This window comes from Oncorhynchus gorbuscha, linkage group LG13, assembly GCF_021184085.1.
Source record: "Oncorhynchus gorbuscha isolate QuinsamMale2020 ecotype Even-year linkage group LG13, OgorEven_v1.0, whole genome shotgun sequence".
Classification (NCBI taxonomy): Eukaryota; Metazoa; Chordata; class Actinopteri; order Salmoniformes; family Salmonidae; genus Oncorhynchus; species Oncorhynchus gorbuscha.
Window position 1 is genome coordinate 101,826,938 of NC_060185.1, and position 23,319 is coordinate 101,850,256.

The 23,319-nt window shown below is 47.4% G+C and overlaps 1 protein-coding gene across 1 annotated transcript in view; it reads right to left on the minus strand.

Annotated features, from left to right (window-relative positions):
• Positions 1 to 23,103, minus strand: part of gpr174 (G protein-coupled receptor 174) — a 67,962-nt gene extending 44,859 nt beyond the window's left edge. Inside the window, exon 1 of the mRNA XM_046296272.1 lies at positions 22,739 to 23,103. The gene's annotated coding sequence lies outside the window, so the exon portion shown is untranslated. The remainder of the gene's footprint in view (positions 1 to 22,738) is intronic.
• Positions 23,104 to 23,319: the final 216 nt, after the last annotated feature.

The window sequence follows — 23,319 nt, forward strand, 5'->3', positions numbered from 1 at the left end:
CTCTTACAGAGGTTTAGGGTTGAGTCCCTTACAGAGGGTGAGGGTTGAGTCTCTTACAGAGGGTGAGAGTTGAGTCCCTTACAGATGGTGAGGGTTGAGTCCTTACAGAGGGTGAGAGTTGAGTCCCTTACATAGGGTGTTTGCTGAGTACCTTACAGAGGGTGAGGGTTGAGTCCCTTACAGATGGTGAGGGTTGAGTCCTTACAGAGGGTGAGGGTTGAGCCTCTTACAGAGGGTGAGCGTTGAGTCCTTACAGATGGTAAGGGTTGAGTCCTTACAGAGGGTGAGGTTTGAGCCTCTTACAGAGGGTGAGCGTTGAGTTCTTACAGAGGGTGAGTGTTGAGTCCCTTACAGAGGGTGAGGTTTGAGTCCCTTACAGAGGGTGATTGTTGAGTCCCTTACAGGGTGAGTGTAGAGAACCTTACAGGGTGAGTGTAGAGAACCTTACAGGGTGAGGGTTGAGTCCCATACAGAGGGTGTTTGCTGAGTACCTTACAGAGGGTGAGGGTTGAGTCCCTTACAGATGGTGAGGGTTGAGTCCTTACAGAGGGTGAGGGTTGAGCCTCTTACAGAGGGTGAGGGTTGAGTCTCTTACAGAGGGTGAGGGTTGAGTCCTTACAGAGGGTGAGGGTTGAGTCCCTTACAGAGGGTGAGGGTTGAGCCTCTTACAGAGGGTGAGCGTTGAGGCCTTACAGAGGGCGAGGTTTGAGTCCCTTACAGAGGGTGAGGGTTGAGTCTTTTCAGAGGGTGAGGGTTAAGTCCCTTACAGAGTGTGAGGGTTGAGTCCCTTGCAGATGGCGAGGGTTTTAGACCCTTACAGAAGGTGAGTGTTGAGTCCCTAACAGGGTGAGATTTGAGTCCCTTACCGAGGGTGAGGGTTGAGTCCACTACAGAGGGTGAGGGTTGAGTCTCTTACAGAGGGCGAGGGTTGAGTCTCTTACAGAGGGTGAGAGTTGAGTCCCTTACATAGGGTGTTTGCTGAGTACCTTACAGAGGGTGAGGGTTGAGTCCCTTACAGATGGTGAGGGTTGAGTCCTTACAGAGGGTGAGGGTTGAGCCTCTTACAGAGGGTGAGGGTTGAGCCTCTTACAGAGGGTGAGCGTTGAGTCCTTACAGATGGTGAGGGTTGAGTCCTTACAGAGGGTGAGGGTTGAGCCTCTTACAGAGGGTGAGGGTTGAGCCTCTTACAGAGGGTGAGGGTTGAGTCCACTACAGAGGGTGAGGGTTGAGTCTCTTACAGAGGGCGAGGGTTGAGCCTCTTACAGAGGGTGAGCGTTGAGTCCTTACAGAGTTTTAGGGTTGAGTCCCTTACAGAGGGTGAGGGTTGAGTCTCTTACAGAGGGTGAGAGTTGAGTCCCTTACATAGGGTGAGGGTTGAGTCTCTTACAGAGGGTGAGAGTTGAGTCCCTTACATAGGGTGTTTGCTGAGTACCTTACAGAGGGTGAGGGTTGAGTCCCTTACAGATGGTGAGGGTTGAGTCCTTACAGAGGGTGAGGGTTGAGCCTCTTACAGAGGGTGAGGGTTGAGCCTCTTACAGAGGGTGAGCGTTGAGTCCTTACAGATGGTGAGGGTTGAGTCCTTACAGAGGGTGAGGGTTGAGCCTCTTACAGAGGGTGAGGGTTGAGCCTCTTACAGAGGGTGAGCGTTGAGTCCTTACAGAGGGTGAGCGTTGAGTCCCTTACAGAGGGCCAGGGTTGACTCCCTTACAGAGGGTGAGTGTTGAGTCCTTACAGGGGGTGAGGGTTGAGTGCCTTAAAGAGGGTGAGATTTGAGTCCCTTACAGAGGGTGATTGTTGAGTCCCTTACAGGGTGAGTGTAGAGAACCTTACAGGGTGAGTGTAGAGAACCTTACAGGGTGAGTGTAGAGAACCTTACAGGGTGAGGGTTGAGTCCCTTACAGAAGGTGAGGGTTGAGTCCTTACAGAGGGTGAGGGTTGAGTCCTTACAGAGGGTGAGGGTTGAGTCCTTACAGAGGGTGAGGGTTGAGTCCCTTACAGAGGGCGAGGGTTGAGTCCCTTACAGAGGGTGAGGGTTGAGTCTTGGCAGAGGGTGGGGGATGAGTCTCTTACAGAGGTTTAGGGTTGAGTCCCTTACAGAGGGTGAGGGTTGAGTCTCTTACAGAGGGTGAGAGTTGAGTCCCTTACATAGGGTGAGGGTTGAGTCTCTTACAGAGGGTGAGGGTTGAGCCTCTTACAGAGGGTGAGCGTTGAGTCCTTACAGATGGTGAGGGTTGAGTCCTTACAGAGGGTGAGGGTTGAGCCTCTTACAGAGGGTGAGCGTTGAGTCCTTACAGAGGGCGAGGGTTGAGTCCCTCACAGAGGGTGAGGGTTGAGTCCCTTACAGAGGGGGAGGGTTGAGTCTCTTACAGAGGGTGAGAGTTGAGTCCCTTACATAGGGTGAGCGTTGAGTCCTTACATAGGGTGAGGGTTGAGTCCCTTACAGAGGGCGAGGGTTGAGTCCCTTACAGAGGGTGAGGGTTGTCCCTTACAGAGGGTGAGGGTTAAGTCCCTTACAGAGGGTGAGGGTTGAGTCCCTTACAGAGGTCGAGGGTTGAGTCCCTTACAGAGGTCGAGGGTTGAGTCCCTTACAGAGGGTGAGGGTTGAGTCCCTTACATAGGGTGTCTGCTGAGTCCTTACAGAGGGCTAAGGTTGAGTCCCTTACAGAGAGTGAAGGTTGAGTCCTTACAGAGGGTGAGGGTTGAGTCCCTTACAGAGGGTGAGGGTTGAGTCTTTACAGAGGGTGATTGTTGAGTCCCTTACAGAGCGTGAGTGTTGAGTCCCTAACAGGGTGAGGTTTGAGTACACTACAGAGGGTGAGGGTTGAGTCTCTTACAGAGGGTGAGGGTTGAGTCCTTACAGAGGGTGAGGGTTAAGTCCTTACAGAGGGTGCGTGTTGAGTCCCCTACAGGGTGAGGGTTGAGTCCCTTACAGAGGGTGAGGGTTAAGTCCTTACAGAGGACGGGAGTTGAATCCCTTACAGAGAGTGAGGGTTGAGTCCCTTACAGAGGGGGAGGGTTGAGTCCCTTACAGAGGGTGAGAGTTGAGTCCTTACAGAGGGGGAGGGTGGAGTCCCTTACAGGGGGTGAGGGATGAGACCCTTACAGAGGGTGAGGGTTGAGTCCCTTACAGAGAGTGAGGGTTGAGTCCCTTACATACCTTAAGGGAACATTTCCGAATTTGCTGTATGGTTAGTGGGAAAGTCCATATTGCAAATGTACGGTCCCTTACTAGACGTCCGAAAACGTTCGTAAAATTTGCGGGCGGCGTCGGTCCGAGCGGCAGGGCCGGACCTACCGGGAAGTCATCAAATGAACTTTGTCGGACATTCGGCTTCCGTTTTATAAAATAATCAGATTTTGGTCATTTTTCCGCTGTCCCGGAAAATCCCACAAGAGGGCATAAGCAATCATATTGCTATTGGACAAAACATCACGAATCACGACGGGGCCTTATCTCGAAAACGGAAAATATTTCGAAGCCGAAACTCGGTGAGCGTATGTTTGGAATAATGGGCAGTTGGCCCCGAACAAGATGGCGTCTAGTCATTTCATTACAGTACAACGGTTTGATTTGTTTGATCGTAGCTAGCTACATAGCTAGCTACATAGCCGTCTTTGTATCAAAGATAATTGTGTAGTCTAGAGCGATTTTCTAGGTTCGCTAGCCAGCTATTGTCGTTCTTTTAACGCAACGTAACGTAAACAACACTGCTAGCTAGCCAGCTAGCCCCCGAATAGCAACACTGCAGAAACTATTACACTCAACGGAACGACTTGATTAGTGTAGTATCAACAACGCACCCACTGCCAGCTAGCCTACTTCAGCAGTACTGTATCATTTTAATCATTTTAGTCAATAAGATTCTTGCTACGTAGCTTAACTTTCTGAACATTCGAGACGTGTAGTCCACTTGTCATTCCAATCTCCTTTGCATTAGCGTAGCCTCTTCTGTAGCCTGTCAACTATGTGTCTGTTTATCCCTGTTCTCTCCTCTCTGCACAGACCATACAAACGCTCCACACCGCGTGGCCGCGGCCACCCTACTCTGGTGGTCCCAGCGCGCACGACCCACGTGGAGTTCCAGGTCTCCGGTAGCCTCTGGAACTGCCAATCTGCGGTCAACAAGGCAGAGTTCATCTCAGCCTATGCCTCCCTCCAGTCCCTCGACTTCTTGGCACTGACGGAAACATGGATCACCACAGACAACACTGCTACTCCTACTGCTCTCTCTTCGTCCGCCCACGTGTTCTCGCACACCCCGAGAGCTTCTGGTCAGCGGGGTGGTGGCACCGGGATCCTCATCTCTCCCAAGTGGTCATTCTCTCTTTCTCCCCTTACCCATCTGTCTATCGCCTCCTTTGAATTCCATGCTGTCACAGTTACCAGCCCTTTCAAGCTTAACATCCTTATCATTTATCGCCCTCCAGGTTCCCTCGGAGAGTTCATCAATGAGCTTGATGCCTTGATAAGCTCCTTTCCTGAGGACGGCTCACCTCTCACAGTTCTGGGCGACTTTAACCTCCCCACGTCTACCTTTGACTCATTCCTCTCTGCCTCCTTCTTTCCACTTCTCTCCTCTTTTGACCTCACCCTCTCACCTTCCTCCCCTACTCACAAGGCAGGTAATACGCTCGACCTCATCTTTACTAGATGCTGTTCTTCCACTAACCTCATTGCAACTCCCCTCCAAGTCTCCGACCACTACCTTGTATCCTTTTCCCTCTCGCTCTCATCCAACACCTCCCACACTGCCCCTACTCGGATGGTATCGCGCCGTCCCAACCTTCGCTCTCTCTCCCCCGCTACTCTCTCCTCTTCCATCCTATCATCTCTTCCCTCTGCTCAAACCTTCTCCAACCTATCTCCTGATTCTGCCTCCTCAACCCTCCTCTCCTCCCTCTCTGCATCCTTTGACTCTCTATGTCCCCTATCCTCCAGGCCGGCTCGGTCCTCCCCTCCCGCTCCGTGGCTCGATGACTCATTGCGAGCTCACAGAACAGGGCTCCGGGCAGCCGAGCGGAAATGGAGGAAAACTCGCCTCCCTGCGGACCTGGCATCCTTTCACTCCCTCCTCTCTACATTTTCCTCCTCTGTCTCTGCTGCTAAAGCCACTTTCTACCACGCTAAATTCCAAGCATCTGCCTCTAACCCTAGGAAGCTCTTTGCCACCTTCTCCTCCCTCTTGAATCCTCCCCCCCCTCCTCCCTCTCTGCAGATGACTTCGTCAACCATTTTGAAAAGAAGGTCGACGACATCCGATCCTCGTTTGCTAAGTCAAACGACACCACTGGTTCTGCTCACACTGCCCTACCCTGTGCTCTGACCTCTTTCTCCCCTCTCTCTCCAGATGAAATCTCGCGTCTTGTGATGGCCGGCCGCCCAACAACCTGCCCGCTTGACCCTATCCCCTCCTCTCTTCTCCAGACCATTTCCGGAGACCTTCTCCCTTACCTCACCTCGCTCATCAACTCATCCCTGACCGCTGGCTACGTCCCTTCCGTCTTCAAGAGAGCGAGAGTTGCACCCCTTCTGAAAAAACCTACACTCGATCCCTCCGATGTCAACAATTACAGACCAGTATCCCTTCTTTCTTTTCTCTCCAAAACTCTTGAACGTGCCGTCCTTGGCCAGCTCTCCCGCTATCTCTCTCTGAATGACCTTCTTGATCCAAATCAGTCAGGTTTCAAGACTAGTCATTCAACTGAGACTGCTCTCCTCTGTATCACGGAGGCGCTCCGCACTGCTAAAGCTAACTCTCTCTCCTCTGCTCTCATCCTTCTAGATCTATCGGCTGCCTTCGATACTGTGAACCATCAGATCCTCCTCTCCACCCTCTCCGAGTTGGGCATCTCCGGCGCGGCCCATGCTTGGATTGCGTCCTACCTGACAGGTCGCTCCTACCAGGTGGCGTGGCGAGAATCTGTCTCCTCACCACACGCTCTCACCACTGGTGTCCCCCAGGGCTCTGTTCTTGGCCCTCTCCTATTCTCGCTATACACCAAGTCACTTGGCTCTGTCATAACCTCACATGGTCTCTCCTATCATTGCTATGCAGACGACACACAATTAATCTTCTCCTTTCCCCCTTCTGATGACCAGGTGGCGAATCGCATCTCTGCATGTCTGGCAGACATATCAGTGTGGATGACGGATCACCACCTCAAGCTGAACCTCGGCAAGACGGAGCTGCTCTTCCTCCCGGGGAAGGACTGCCCGTTCCATGATCTCGCCATCACGGTTGACAACTCCATTGTGTCCTCCTCCCAGAGCGCCAAGAACCTTGGCGTGATCCTGGACAACACCCTGTCGTTCTCAACCAACATCAAGGCGGTGGCCCGTTCCTGTAGGTTCATGCTCTACAACATCCGCAGAGTACGACCCTGCCTCACACAGGAAGCGGCGCAGGTCCTAATCCAGGCACTTGTCATCTCCCGTCTGGATTACTGCAACTCGCTGTTGGCTGGGCTCCCTGCCTGTGCCATTAAACCCCTTCAACTCATCCAGAACGCCGCAGCCCGTCTGGTGTTCAACCTTCCCAAGTTCTCTCACGTCACCCCGCTCCTCCGTTCTCTCCACTGGCTTCCAGTTGAAGCTCGCATCCACTACAAGACCATGGTGCTTGCCTACGGAGCTGTGAGGGGAACGGCACCTCAGTACCTCCAGGCTCTGATCAGGCCCTACACCCAAACAAGGGCACTGCGTTCATCCACCTCTGGCCTGCTCGCCTCCCTACCACTGAGGAAGTACAGCTCCCGCTCAGCCCAGTCAAAACTGTTCGCTGCTCTGGCCCCCCAATGGTGGAACAAACTCCCTCACGACGCCAGGACAGCGGAGTCAATCACCACCTTCCGGAGACACCTGAAACCCCACCTCTTTAAGGAATACCTAGGATAGGATAAGTAATCCCTCTCACCCCCCCTTAAGATTTAGATGCACTATTGTAAAGTGACTGTTCCACTGGATGTCATAAGGTGAATGCACCAATTTGTAAGTCGCTCTGGATAAGAGCGTCTGCTAAATGACTTAAATGTAAATGTAAATGTAGGCCTCAACGGTTTTTGAGTTATGGCCATTTATCTGGGATTAAAGGTCCAAAATGAAAATAGAGAAATTATTTCTCCACTTCACGTCAAAGTCAAGGAGCCTCCGGTGTCAATAAAAATAGAACCAGCCATTTATCTATCGTCATTTAAGAAAAATCGTACAATGACAGATTGGTGATGTTCAAAGATAGGTGTTTTTTTTCAACGGTTACAGATGCAATTGCAGGGTGTTCATACGAATCTTTTTAAAGTGTGCTGCGGAGCTCTGCGAGATTTCTGTGATTTTCTATGATTTTCTGAAATAACACACACTTACCAAACCCTCTGTAATTAACTCAGTTCTTAACGTAAAGACTTAAAACTCAGGATTCTGTAAAGGCATACCCCAATCAGGATATCAGTTTAAATGGCCTTAAATGCCTTAAATGGTGTCACAGTGGCAGTTTTCAAGGGTTAAAAAGGTCAGATCTTTTCAAAACTTCATATGTGTGATTAGGCAACCCCCATAAACTGTAAGTCAGTCATTTCTACCAACAGATGTCAAAGAAAAGCTCTCTGTCACACACACACACACACACACACACACACACACACACACACACACACACACACACACACACACACACACACACACACACACACACACACACACACACACACACACACACACACACACACACACACACACACACACACACACACACACACACACACACACAGAAACACACACACAGCAAGGATGGAGTGACAAAGTGCGGTGCTTAAAGACACACAGAGCCTGCAATGGCATTTCCATATTCTCTAGGCCGTGCCGAGTTCAACGAGATATCCCGCTTGACTGTAGCTCGCTCGGTCTAAGCGCAGCGACCATTAGAAAAGTAGGCCCAAAATGAAGCCCAGCCCTAAATGTAATTTGTTTTGGGTGACAGTGAGAGAACTGTTAGGGTGAGAAGCACAATTTGACCTGAGGTACGTTCCTAAGGTCCTCCCGATCTGTGCAAGCCTAACCTTGACCGTGTGGCATTAACCCTTACCAGTTAAAAGAAGGTGTTTACATCAAACAGTTTGCATTGACTTCTCTCCCCATAGGAATACATTGCCTGCACCTCTAAATTCAACCTGAAGCCTATGTGGGTTATGAATGCCTTATGAACCTGTCTTCTATGACAGGCCATCAGACCACTATGAGGTCTACCTGTGTCGATTCTAAGCTTCCTGGAGCAACCGGAAGTGGTTAAATTGACCCAAAAAGTGTTTTGATGTACATAACCTTCAAAGGTGAAAATGACTACATTCAACCCTGTGTAGATGAGTCAATTCTTAACTTAAAGACTTAAAACTCAGGATTCTGTAAGAGGCTACCTCAGTCAAGACATGTGTTTACCTATAGCTTCCTGTGCCAACCGGAAGTGCCTTTAATTGGGTCACACTGTCTGTTTTGAAGGGTTAAAAAAGTCACATCTTTCCTAAACTTCATATGTGTGACTAGGTAAACCTCATGAACTGTAAATCAGTCATTTCTCCCAACAGATGTCAAAGAAAAGCTCTCAAACACACACACAGCAAGGATGGAGTGAAATGTGCGGTGCCTAAAGACACAGAGAGCAGGCAATGGCATTACCATAATCTCTAGGCCGTGCCGAGTTCAACGAGATATCCCACTTGACCGTAGCTCGCTCGGTCTAAGCTCAGCGACCATTAGAAAAGTAGGCCCAAAATGAAACCTGCCCCACAACGTCATTTGCATTTGGGTGACAGAGAGAGAACCGTTAGGGTGAGAAGCACAATTTGACCTCAGGTACGTTCCTAAGGTCCTCCCGATCTGTGTAAGCCTAACCTTGACCGTGTGGCATTAACCCTTAATAGTTAAAAGAAGGTGTTTACTTCAAAGAGTTTGCATTGACTTCTCTCCCCATAGGAATACATTGCCTGCACCCCTAAATTCAACCTGAAGCCTATATGGGTTATGAATGCCATATGAACCTGTCTTTGGTAACAGTCCATCAGGCCAGTATGAGGTCTACCTGTGTTGATTCTAAGCTTCCTGGACCAACCGGAAGCGGTTAAAATCACCCTAAAAGTGTATATCCATACCCTGCCTGCAGTTTGATAGACATAGTTCATTCAACCCTGTTCAAATCAGTCAATTCTTAACGTAAAGACTTTAAACTCAGGATTCTGTAAAAGCATACCCCAATGAGGATATGTGTTGACTTATAGCTTCCTGTGCCAACCGGAAGTGCCATAATTGGTGTCTCAGGAGCTGTTTCGAAGGGTTAAAAAAGTCAGATCTGTCCAAAACTTCATATGTGTGATTAGGCAACCCCCATGAACTGTAAATCTGTCATTTTTCCCATAAAATTTCAAAGGAAAACTAAATCACACAGACACACAACTTGTAAGGAGGGACGTATTGGGGTGCGTAGAGACATACACTCCCTGCATTTTAAAATTTTATTTTACCTTTATTTAACCAGGCAAGTCAGTTAAGAACACATTCTTATTTTCAATGACGGCCTGGGAACAGTGGGTTAACTGCCTGTTCAGGGGTCACACACAATTAGTTAACCTTGTTGGAACTTTAAAAGAACCGTCAGACCTAGTGTTCCGAAACTTTAGAATCCTGTTCTAGACCTCAGGTCGATAGTGCGTGGTGAGTTACGTGGCTCTAGAAGGTTCTCGGACCGAGAAACAGCCTCGTACATTTGCAATGACTTCAATTCATTTTTGCATCACGAAAATTACGACATTTAGAAATGAGTCGCAAAGACTAGGTGCATTGTGACCGTCGCGGCCCATATAGACAGACCCCAACGTTTCTGTCCGATAGCTCATTCAAGGACCCCATAGCAAGTCATAGAAAAAAGTGGATTTTCAGCACCAATTAGGGTTTTGCTCGGACACCAAATGACCGATCGAGCCAAAACTTGGGATTCGGGGTCGCCTCAGCTAGGCCTACACATAACATAAGAAATGGACCCGCAGCTAGAACGTAACTATGTGTTTTATGTTTTTTTTATGGTTTGAACCGAAGCCGTTGTGAATTTTGGGCCAGCTCTGAAGTATGTGATAGTTGGCTACTAAACGAGTTGGAAAAAGTGGATTTGGTGTCAGTTTGTATTAGTTTGGTGTCAGAATGATATCTAATTGACTGATGGACGGTGACTTGCTGGTGACTCTTGTACATTTGCAATATGTTTAAACAGTACCATCACCAAAGTGACAGGTACCATCACCAAAGTGACATTCTGAAATCAACCCTAACGAGCAATTGAGATGAACCAGAATCACTGCCCAGCCATCCCGAGTTCATCGGGCCAGTCAATTTTGCATTCCTGCAGGATTTTTATAGCATGACAAATTCGTGATGGTACCTGCCCATTGAACCATATTGCAATGCACAGTGACTTTGCAAAAGTAAGAAAACATAAACAAATGGACATAATGAAGTCAACACAACGAGTGATGGAAAGGTGCAACTATCACTGCCAGACCATCCTGTGTTCATCAGGCCAGTCAATTTAGCATTTCTGCAGGATTTTTGAGCATGTCAAATTTCTTATGGTAAATGCCCATTCAACCATATTGCAAATGCACGTGCACTTGCAATATGATTCAACAGTGAAAAAACATCACAAAATGGACATGATGAAGTCAACACAACGAGCGATGGAAAGGAGCAACTATCACTGCCAGGCCATCCTGTGTTCATCAGGCCAGTCAATTTTGCATTTCTGTAGTATTTTTGAGCATGTCAAATTTCTTATGGCATTTGGCCCCAAAAAGGGTGACTTTTGACTTCCTATGAAATCATATTGCAAATGGACAAATGCACAAGTAAAAAAGTAAATAAAAATTATGATAATAAAATACGACAAAAGTATATTCATACAGTTCTTACACATGTGTAATTGACAAAAAAATCGAAAGAATTTTGAAAAACGGTCCAGAAAGCACTTTTTTAAGGGGTTGCTAGGTTATGGAAAAAAAATGCACTTTTTCAAAATGTTGCTTTTGGATGTTGACTTGGGTTGCATTTGCAATATGAAAAACCACGGTGGAGCGCGCTCGTCACCTGTTGGATTTTTAAAGTGTTACACCTGGCCAGTGCCATATGGCATTTGCAATGAACTTTACACTAAACAATGCCAAATTGAGTGGTATTGGACACCGTGTATATGGTTTGTCCAGTGCCAATGACTTCCCATTCATTTTTGTCCATTTCAGGGGGGAGTTCCCTTACATAGGGTGAGGGTTTCAGACCCTTACAGAGGGTGAGGGTGGAGTCCTTTCATAGGGTGAGAGTTGAGTCCCTTACAGACGGTGAGAGTTTAGTCCCTTACAGAGGGTGAGGGTTGAGTCCTTACAGAGGGCGAGGGTTGAGTCCTTACGGAGGGCGAGGGTTGAGTCCCTTACAGAGGGTGAGGGTTGTTGAGTCCCAGAGGGCGAGGGTTACAGAGGGTGAGGGTTGAGTCCTTAGTCACTTACATTGAGGGTTGAGTCAGAGGGTGAGGTTGAGTTGAGGGTTGAGTCCCTTACAGAGGGTGAGAGTTTAGTCCCTTACAGAGGGTGAGTGTTGAGTCCCATACAGAGAGTGAGGGTTGAGTCCCTTACAGAGGGTGAGGGTGGAGTCCCTTACAGAGGGCGAGTGTTGAGTCCCTTACAGAGGGCGAGTGTTGAGTCCCTTACAGAGGGTGAGTACTGAGTAATGATAACTAGTCTATATACTCAGGGTACCAGTACTGAGTAATGATAACTAGGCTATATACACAGTGTACCAGTACCACAGTAGCATGTTTAAAGTCACATGCTACATTGAAATACCTTTATTGCAGGCTGTAACGCCAATAATGCAGTAATCAATATCAATAGTATTAAAAATATCAAGGTAGAACAAAACACAGGAGAAATAAAGATAAATTAGAGAACAGGAGAAAGTAAGAGTCTATATACTGTATAGGGGCAGTTCCAGGGTCAGTTCTAATACCATATTAACAATGTGCAGAATCTATATACTGTATAGGGTCAGTTCCAGGGTCAGTTCTAATACCATACTAACAATGTGCATAATCTATATACTGTATAGGGTCAGTTCCAGGGTCAGTTCTAATACCATATTAACAATGTGCAAAATCTAGAATTCTAATCACCACCCTCTGATATAGAGGTCCTGGATGTCAGGGAGCTGGGCCCCAGTGATGTACTGGGCTGTCCTCACCACCACCTGCTATAGAGGTCCTGGATGTCAGGGAGCTGGGCCCCAGTGATGTACTGGGCTGTCCTCACCACCACCTGATATAGAGGTCCTGGATGTCAGGGAGCTGGGCCCCAGTGATGTACTGGGCTGTCCTAACCACCACCTGATATAGAGGTCCTGGATGTCAGGGAGCTGGGCCCCAGTGATGTACTGGGCTGTCCTCACCACCACCTGATACAGAGGTCCTGGATGTCAGGGAGCTGGGCCCCAGTGATGTACTGGGCTGTCTGCACCACCACTTGATATAGAGGTCCTGGATGTCATGGAGCTGGGCCCCAGTGATATACTGGGCTGTCTGCACCACCACCTGATATAGAGGTCCTGGATGTCAGGGAGCTGGGCCCCAGTGATGTACTGGGCTGTCCTCACCACCACCTGATATAGAGGTCCTGGATGTCAGGGAGCTGGGCCCCAGTGATGTACTGGGCTGTCCTCACCACCACCTGCTATAGACGTCCTGGATGTCAGGGAGCTGGGCCCCAGCGATGTACTGGGCTGTCTGCACCACCACTTGATATAGAGGTCCTGGATGTCATGGAGCTGGGCCCCAGTGATGTACTGGGCTGTGCTCACCACCACCTGCTATAGAGGACCTGGATGTCAGGGAGATGGATCCCAGTGATGTACTGGGCTGTCCTCACCACCACCTGCATAGAGAGGTCCTGGATGTCAGGGAGCTGGGCCCCAGTGATGTACTGGGCTGTCCTCACCACCACCTGATATAGAGGTCCTGGATGTCAGGGAGCTGGGCCCCAGTGATGTACTGGGCTGTCCTAACCACCACCTGATATAGAGGTCCTGGATGTCATGGAGCTGGGCCCCAGTGATGTACTGGGCTGTCCTCACCACCACCTGCTATAGAGGTGCGGCCATGACGCAAGCCCAAAAGACAGCCCACATTTTCTGGGGGAGGGGAGGCACACGGGTGGTCAGGGGTGAGTCAGATACCGAGGAGGAATATTGGGATAGATTGAGCGAGGAGTGGTTGGCGAAAGTTGAGGAGAGTGATGAGAGAGAGCTGTTGGTTTGGTTTGGCTGGAGAGGCAAGACAGTCTCCCTGAGGAGCGTGTTAGCCATCCGATGCCACCTGTGCCAGCTCTCCGCACTCGCTTTGATGAGAGTGTCATCGTTCCGGTACAATGTGTGCCGGCTATACGCACCAGGTCTCCAGTGCGTCTTCACAGCCCAGTACGTCCTGTGCCAGCTCCTCACACTTGCCGGGCGAGGTGTGTCATCAAGCTGGTACCATTGATGCCGGCTATGCGCACCAGGTCTCCAGTACGTCTCCACAGCACGGTGCGTCCTGTGCCTGATCCTCGCACTTTCCATGAAGTGCGTGTCCCTAGTCCAGTATGTCCTGTTCCTTCTCCCCGCACTCCCCCTGAAATGAGTGTCACCAGTCCGATACCACCTGTAGTGGCCCCACGGATCAGGCCTCCAGTGCGCCTCCCCAGTCCAGTACGCCCTGTGCCTGCTACTTGTGCTCACGCTGAGGTGCGTGTCACCAGTCTGGTATCACCAGTACCGGCCCCACATACCAGGCTTCCTGCGACGATCCCCAGTACAGGGCTTCCGGCGACAGTTCCTAGTCCAGAGCTTCCATCGACAGTTCCCAGTCCAGAGCTTCCGGCGACAGTTCCCAGTCAAGAGCTTCCGGCGACAGTTCCCAGTCCAGAGCTTCCGGCGACAGTTCCCGGTCCTTCTGTAGCTCAGTTGGTAGAGCATGGCGCTTGTAATGCCAGGGTAGTGGGTTCGATTCCCGAGACCACCCATATGTAGAATGTATGCACACATGACTGTAAGTCGCTTTGGATAAAAGCGTCTGCTAAATGGCATATATTATTATATATTATTATATTATTATTATATATTAAGAGCTTCCGGCGACAGTTCCCAGTCAAGAGCTTCCGGCAGCGTTTCACAGTCCAGAACCTCCAACTACGGTCCACGGTCCTGAACCTCCAGAGATGGTCAACGGTCCGGAACGTACTGCCCCATGGCAGGAGCTTTCCTCTGCGCCGATGTCCAGTCCAGGCACGGCATCCAGTCCAGCCCCATGGCAGGAGCCTTCCTCTGCACAGGTGCCCAATCCAGGCACGGCGTCCAGTCCAGCTCCAAGACAGGAGTGTTCCTCTGCCCCGATGCCCATTCTAGACACAGCGTCTAGTCCCGCTTCATGGCAGGAGTCTTTTTCTGCACCTAGGTCCAGCCCGGGCACAGTGTTCAGCCTGGGTCCATGGCTGGATCTGCAGGATGAGCAGGTTCTTTGTCCCGCACCAGAGCCGCCACCGACACTAGACACCCCACCCCCCCTAACGCTCCCTTTTGGTTTCAGGTTTTGTGGCCGGAGTACGCACCTTGGGGGGGGTGGGGGGTGGTTACTGTCACGTCCTGACCATAAAGAGCCTTTATTTTCTATGGTGGAGTAGGTCAGGGCGTGACTGGGGGTTTAGTCTAGTTTATATTTTCTTTGTGGGGTTCTAGGTTGTTTTTTCTATGTTGGGGTTTTGGTATGATTCACAATTACAGGCAGCTGGCTATCGTTGTCTCTAATTGGAGATCATACTAAAGTCAAATTTTTTCCACCTGTGGGTTATGGGATATTGTTTATGTTTTGAGTATGTGTATGTAGCACCTCTGTTGTCACGATTTGTTGTTTCGTTTGTTTGTTTATTGTTTATTTTGCTAAGTTTCACTATTAAATATTATGTGGAACTCAACATACACTGCGCCTTGGTCCGTCTATACAAACGTTCGTGACAAACACTGTCCAGACTACTGTCATCTCTCCCCCCTCTATAATTGGCCAGTTATCTAGCCAATGTCTATCGGTCTGTCTAACCTCTGTCTATTCTCCACATAAAGTCATTAACATTTCTCAAATATTTGCACAAATACTCCCCTCTGTCCTCGTCCACTCTGCTCCCCTCTCCTTTAACCATGTTCCCTGTCCCAGCTCCTCTCTTCCCTGCTTCTTACATCTCTAATAATCTCAGAGCACTTCTCCCTCTCTCTCTCTCTCTCTCTCTCCTCTCTCTGCTGCTCTCTCACTCTCTCTTTCTCTCCTCTCCTCTGGTGACCTTCGACCCAGTGCGTGGTGGAGCTGATTCAGCGTTTCTGGGATTTAACCCACAATGCTCAAAACAAGAGCATGCTGCTTAGTCCACTGCAACACAGCAGTTTTCACATTTCTAGCAAGAAGGGAGACTTCTTGATGATACTGAATGGAAACAGCGCATTTAAAAATGTTTATTTAGGTTTATGCTTTCCTCAAACCTTAACCACTCAAAATTAATACCTACACTTATCCACTCTGAATGAATACCTAACCTTATCCACTCTGAATGAATACCTACACTTATCCACTCTGAATGAATACCTAACCTTATCCACTCTGAATGAATACCTAACCTTATCCACTCTGAATGAATACCTAACCTTATCCACTCTGAATGAATACCTAACCTTATCCACTCTGAATGAATACCTAACCTTATCCACTCTGAATGAATACCTAACCTTATCCACTCTGAATGAATACCTAACCTTATCCACTCTGAATGAATACCTAACCTTATCCACTCTGAATGAATACCTAACCTTATCCACTCTGAATGAATACCTAACCTTATCCACTCTGAATGAATACCTAACCTTATCCACTCTGAATGAATACCTAACCTTATCCACTCTGAATGAATACCTAACCTTATCCACTCTGAATGAATACCTAACCTTATCCACTCTGAATGAATACCTAACCTTATCCACTCTGAATGAATACCTAACCTTATCCACTCTGAATGAATACCTAACCTTATCCACTCTGAATGAATACCTAACCTTATCCACTCTGAATGAATACCTAACCTTATCCACTCTGAATGAATACCTAACCTTAACCACTCTGAATGAATACCTAACCTTATCCACTCTGAATGAATACCTAACCTTATCCACTCTGAATGAATACCTAACCTTATCCACTCTGAATGAATACCTAACCTTATCCACTCTGAATGAATACCTAACCTTATCCACTCTGAATGAATACCTAACCTTATCCACTCTGAATGAATACCTAACCTTATCCACTCTGAATGAATACCTAACCTTATCCACTCTGAATGAATACCTAACCTTATCCACTCTGAATGAATACCTAACCTTATCCACTCTGAATGAATACCTAACCTTATCCACTCTGAATGAATACCTAACCTTATCCACTCTGAATGAATACCTAACCTTAACCACTCTGAATGAATACCTAACCTTATCCACTCTGAATGAATACCTAACCTTATCCACTCTGAATGAATACCTAACCTTATCCACTCTGAATGAATACCTAACCTTATCCACTCTGAATGAATACCTAACCTTAACCACTATGATTTAATACCTAACCTTATCCACTCTGAATGAATACCTAACCTTATCCACTATGATTTAATACCTAACCTTATCCACTCTGAATGAATACCTAACCTTATCCACTATGATTTAATACCTAACCTTATCCACTCTGAATGAATACCTAACCTTATCCACTATGATTTAATACCTAACCTTATCCACTCTGAATGAATACCTAACCTTATCCACTCTGAATGAATACCTAACCTTATCCACTCTGAATGAATACCTAACCTTATCCACTCTGAATGAATACCTAACCTTAACCACTATGATTTAATACCTAACCTTATCCACTCTGAATGAATACCTAACCTTATCCACTCTGAATGAATACCTAACCTTATCCACTCTGAATGAATACCTAACCTTATCCACTCTGAATGAATACCTAACCTTATCCACTCTGAATGAATACCTAACCTTATCCACTCTGAATGAATACCTAACCTTAACCACTCTGAATGAATACCTAACCTTATCCACTCTGAATGAATACCTAACCTTATCCACTCTGAATGAATACCTAACCTTATCCACTCTGAATGAATACCTAACCTTATCCACTCTGAATGAATACCTAACCTTATCCACTCTGAATGAATACCTAACCTTATCCACTCTGAATGAATACCTAACCTTATCCACTCTGAATGAATACCTAACCTTATCCACTCTGAATGAATACCTAACCTTATCCACTCTGAATGAATACCTAACCTTATCCACTCTGAATGAATACCTAACCTTATCCACTCTGAATGAATACCTAACCTTATCCACTCTGAATGAATACCTAACCTTATCCACTCTGAATGAATACCTAACCTTATCCACTCTGAATGAATACCTAACCTTATCCACTCTGAATGAATACCTAACCTTATCCACTCTGAATGAATACCTAACCTTATCCACTCTGAATGAATACCTAACCTTATCCACTCTGAATGAATACCTAACCTTATCCACTCTGAATGAATACCTAACCTTATCCACTCTGAATGAATACCTAACCTTATCCACTCTGAATGAATACCTACACTTATCCACTCTGAATGAATACCTAACCTTATCCACTATGATTTAATACCTAACCTTATCCACTCTGAATGAATACCTAACCTTATCCACTCTGAATGAATACCTAACCTTATCCACTCTGAATGAATACCTAACCTTATCCACTCTGAATGAATACCTAACCTTATCCACTCTGAATGAATACCTAACCTTATCCACTCTGAATGAATACCTAACCTTATCCAATGAATACTCCACTCTGAATGAATACCTAACCTTATCCACTCTGAATGAATACCTAACCTTATCCACTCTGAATGAATACCTAACCTTATCCACTCTGAATGAATACCTAACCTTATCCACTCTGAATGAATACCTAACCTTATCCACTCTGAATGAATACCTAACCTTATCCACTCTGAATGAATACCTAACCTTAACCACTATGATTTAATACCTAACCTTATCCACTCTGAATGAATACCTAACCTTATCCACTCTGAATGAATACCTAACCTTATCCACTCTGAATGAATACCTAACCTTAACCACTCTGAATGAATACCTAACCTTATCCACTCTGAATGAATACCTAACCTTATCCACTCTGAATGAATACCTAACCTTATCCACTCTGAATGAATACCTAACCTTATCCACTCTGAATGAATACCTAACCTTATCCACTCTGAATGAATACCTAACCTTATCCACTCTGAATGAATACCTAACCTTAACCACTATGATTTAATACCTAACCTTATCCACTCTGAATGAATACCTAACCTTATCCACTCTGAATGAATACCTAACCTTATCCACTCTGAATGAATACCTAACCTTATCCACTCTGAATGAATACCTAACCTTATCCACTCTGAATGAATACCTAACCTTATCCACTCTGAATGAATACCTAACCTTATCCACTCTGAATGAATACCTAACCTTAACCACTCTGAATGAATACCTAACCTTAACCACTCTGAATGAATACCTAACCTTATCCACTCTGAATGAATACCTAACCTTATCCACTCTGAATGAATACCTAACCTTATCCACTCTGAATGAATACCTAACCTTATCCACTCTGAATGAATACCTAACCTTATCCACTCTGAATGAATACCTAACCTTAACCACTCTGAATGAATACCTAACCTTAACCACTCTGAATGAATACCTAACCTTATCCACTCTGAATGAATACCTAACCTTATCCACTCTGAATGAATACCTAACCTTATCCACTCTGAATGAATACCTAACCTTAACCACTCTGAATGAATACCTAACCTTATCCACTATGATTTAATACCTAAACGTAACCCTTACATTTGTTTCTGTTTTAACTCTGTAACCACATGGAATTAATGGGTCAAAATGCATTTTCGTCCAATCACGTCAAATACCAAAGTGTAACTATAAGATCAGCTTGGGATTCAAACATGTAACTTTTTGAATCGAAGGTAAATGCTTTCTCCCAAATGTCATCCCTGTCCACAACACTCTAGCAAAACCGAAACCTACATGAAGGTAACAACAGCATTCACTGTTTCCCCTAGTGGCCGGTTGTCTGACGTCCTCAGACATGGATGGACGTCGAATACTGACTTGTATCATGGGTGACCTGACACACACACACACACACACACACACACACACACACACACACACACACACACACACACACACACACACACACACACACACACACACACACACACACACACACACACACACACACACACACACACACACACACACACACACACACCCCTGTACTGAGTGGAAACTCTTCCCCCTGACTCATCTCTCTGAAGACTAGTGATGTCTGTCTGCTGGCCCTGCCTGGACCAACTACTGCCAAGTGTGTGTGTGTGTGAGAGAGAGGACAACCTCCCATTCTCAATGCAGAAAAGTGATGTCCTGACACTACACTGCTAAAGTTCCCCTCGTTCAACTCTTTGACCATACTAAACACACACACACACACACACACACACACACACACACACACACACACACACACACACACACACACACACACACACACACACACACACACACACACACACACACACACACACACACACACACACACACACACACACACACACACACACACAACACACACACACACACACACACACACACACACACCTCTACTTATCAGACATTCCAACCAGTGAGGAATACATGAGACCTACCCTGCCTACACCCTAATCACCCCCTGACTAAACCCTGAGGCATGACTATACCTGACTACACAGGACTACACCTTGAGGCATAACTACACCTGACTACACCCTGACTCTACCGGACTACACAGGTCTACACCTTGAGGCATGACTACACCCTGACTACACCTGCCTAAACCCTGAGTCATGACTACACCTGACAACACCTGACTACACCTCAAGGCATTACTAAACCTGACTACACCCTGACTACACCTGACTGTACCCTGACTACACGATGAGTCATGACTACACTGGACTACACCCTAAGGCATGACTACACCTGACAACACCCTGACTACACCCTGACTACACCTGACTATACCCTAAGGCATTACTAAACCTGACTACACCCTGACTACACCTGACTGTACCCTGACTATACAATGAGTCATGACTACACCGGACTACACCCTAAGGCATGACTACACTTGACAACACCCTGACTACACCTGACTACACCCTGACTATACCTGACTACACCCTGACTATACCCGGCTGCATCCTGACTACACCCTTCACCATGACTACAACAGACTATACCCTGACTACACCCTGACTACACCCGACTACACCCTGACTATACTGACCGCATCCTGACTACACCTAACTACATCCTGACTACACCTGACTACACCTGATTACACCCTGTCTACACCTGACTACTCTGACTACACCTAAACTACACCCGACAACACCCTGACTATACCGACCACATCCTGACTACACCTAACTACATCCTGACTACACCTAACTACACCCTGAGGCATATGTACACCTGACTACACCCTGACTATACCCGACTGCATCCTGATTACATCCTGAGGCATGACTACACCTGACTACACCCTGAGGCATGACTATACCTGATTACACCCTGAGGCATGACTACACCTGACTACACCTGATTACACCCTGACTACACCCCGAGGAATGATTATACCTGACTACACCTGATTACACCCTGAGGCATGACTACACCTGACTACACCCTGAGGCATGACTATACCTGACTACACCCTGATTATACAGGTCTACTCCCTGACTACACCTGGATACACCCTGAAAATACCTAACTACACCCTGAGGCATGACCATACCTGACTACACCCTGATTTAACCTGACTACGCCCTGACTATACCTGACTACACCCTGAGTCATGACTACACCCTGTGACACGACTATACCTGACTACACCCTGAGTCATGACTACACCCTGTGACACGACTATACCTGACTACACCTTGATTCTACCTGACTACACCCTGACTATACCCGGCTGCATCCTGACTACACCCTTCGCCATGACTACAACGGACTATACCCTGACTACACCCTGACTACACCCGACTACACCCTGACTATACTGACCGCATCCTGACTACACCTAACTACATCCTGACTACACCTGACTACACCTGATTACACCCTGTCTACACCTGACTACTCTGACTACACCTAAACTACACCCGACAACACCCTGACTATACCGACCACATCCTGACTACACCTAACTACATCCTGACTACACCTAACTACACCCTGAGGCATATGTACACCTGACTACACCCTGACTATACCCGACTGCATCCTGATTACATCCTGCGGCATGACTACACCTGACTACACCCTGAGGCATGACTATACCTGATTACACCCTGAGGCATGACTACACCTGACTACACCTGATTACACCCTGACTACACCCCAAGGAATGATTATACCTGACTACACCTGATTACACCCTGAGGCATGACTATACCTGACTACACCCTGATTATACAGGTCTACTCCCTGACTACACCTGGATACACCCTGAAAATACCTAACTACACCCTGAGGCATGACCATACCTGACTACACCCTGATTTAACCTGACTACGCCCTGACTATACCTGACTACACCCTGAGTCATGACTACACCCTGTGACACGACTATACCTGACTACACCTTGATTTTACCTGACTACACCCTGCCTACACCTGACTACACCCCGAATATACCTGACCTCACCCCGAGGCATAACTATACCTGACTACACCCTGACCATACCTGACTACACCCTGACTCCACCTTGACAACACCCTGTCTACACCTGACTACACCCTGACCACACCCTGACTACACCTTGACCATACCAGACTACACCCTGACCACACCCTGACTACACCTTGACCATACCTGACCACACCCTGACTACACCCTGACCATACCAGACTACACCCTGACCACACCCTGACTACACCTTGACCATACTGGACTACACCCTGACCACACCCTGACCATACCAGACTACACCCTGACCACACCCTGACTACACCTTGACCATACCTGACTACACCCTGACTACACCCTGACCATACCAGACTGGACTACACTGGACTACACCCTGACCACACCCTGACCATCTACACCCTGACCTGACTACACCCTGGACTACACCCTGACTACACCCTGACCACACCCTGACCATACTGGACTACACCCTGACCACACCCTGTCTACACCTGACTACACCTGACTACACCCTGACTACACCTGACTACTCCCTGAGGCATGACTATACAGCTAAAGCAGTCCGTTATCCCCCACCACACACACACACACACACACACACACACACACACACACACACACACACACACACACACACACACACACACACACACACACACACACACACACACACACACACACACACACACACACACACACGTAATGGTATAGTTGCTAGTGTTGTATCTCACCTCAGCCTGTCCTCAAGGTTCGTCTCCCAGTCTATTTAGAGGGAAAGAGTAGAATTTATCACACCAGACACATGTTGCCTCTCTATCTGTCTCTCTCTCTGTCTATCTCTCTGCCCTCCTGGTCTAACTTTGTGTCAGTCTGTTACTCCGTTCTTCTTCTTTTCTTCCAATCAGTATCACTACATTTACATTTACATTTAAATCATTTAGCACTACACTGTCTCAATGTCTCACTTTCAACCTCTTTCTCTCTGTTTCTATCAGTGTGTACTGTGTGCGGCTCTCTCTCGCTCTTTCGCTCCCTAGCTTTCTCTCTCTCGCTCTTTCGCTCCCTAGCTCTCTCTCTCTCTCTCTCGCTCTTTCGCTCCCTAGCTCTCTCTCTCTCGCTCTTTCGCTCCCTAGCGCTCTCTCTCTCTCTCGCTCTCTGCCTCTGTCTGCCTCTGTCTACCTTTCTCGCTCTCTGTCTCGGTCTGCCTCTCTCTCTCGCTCTCGCTCTCTCTCTCTCTCTCTCTCTCTCTCACTCACTTTCTCTGTCTCAAGTTGATCTCAGATAGAGCTTCCTGTGTGAGTTTGGGGGTGTG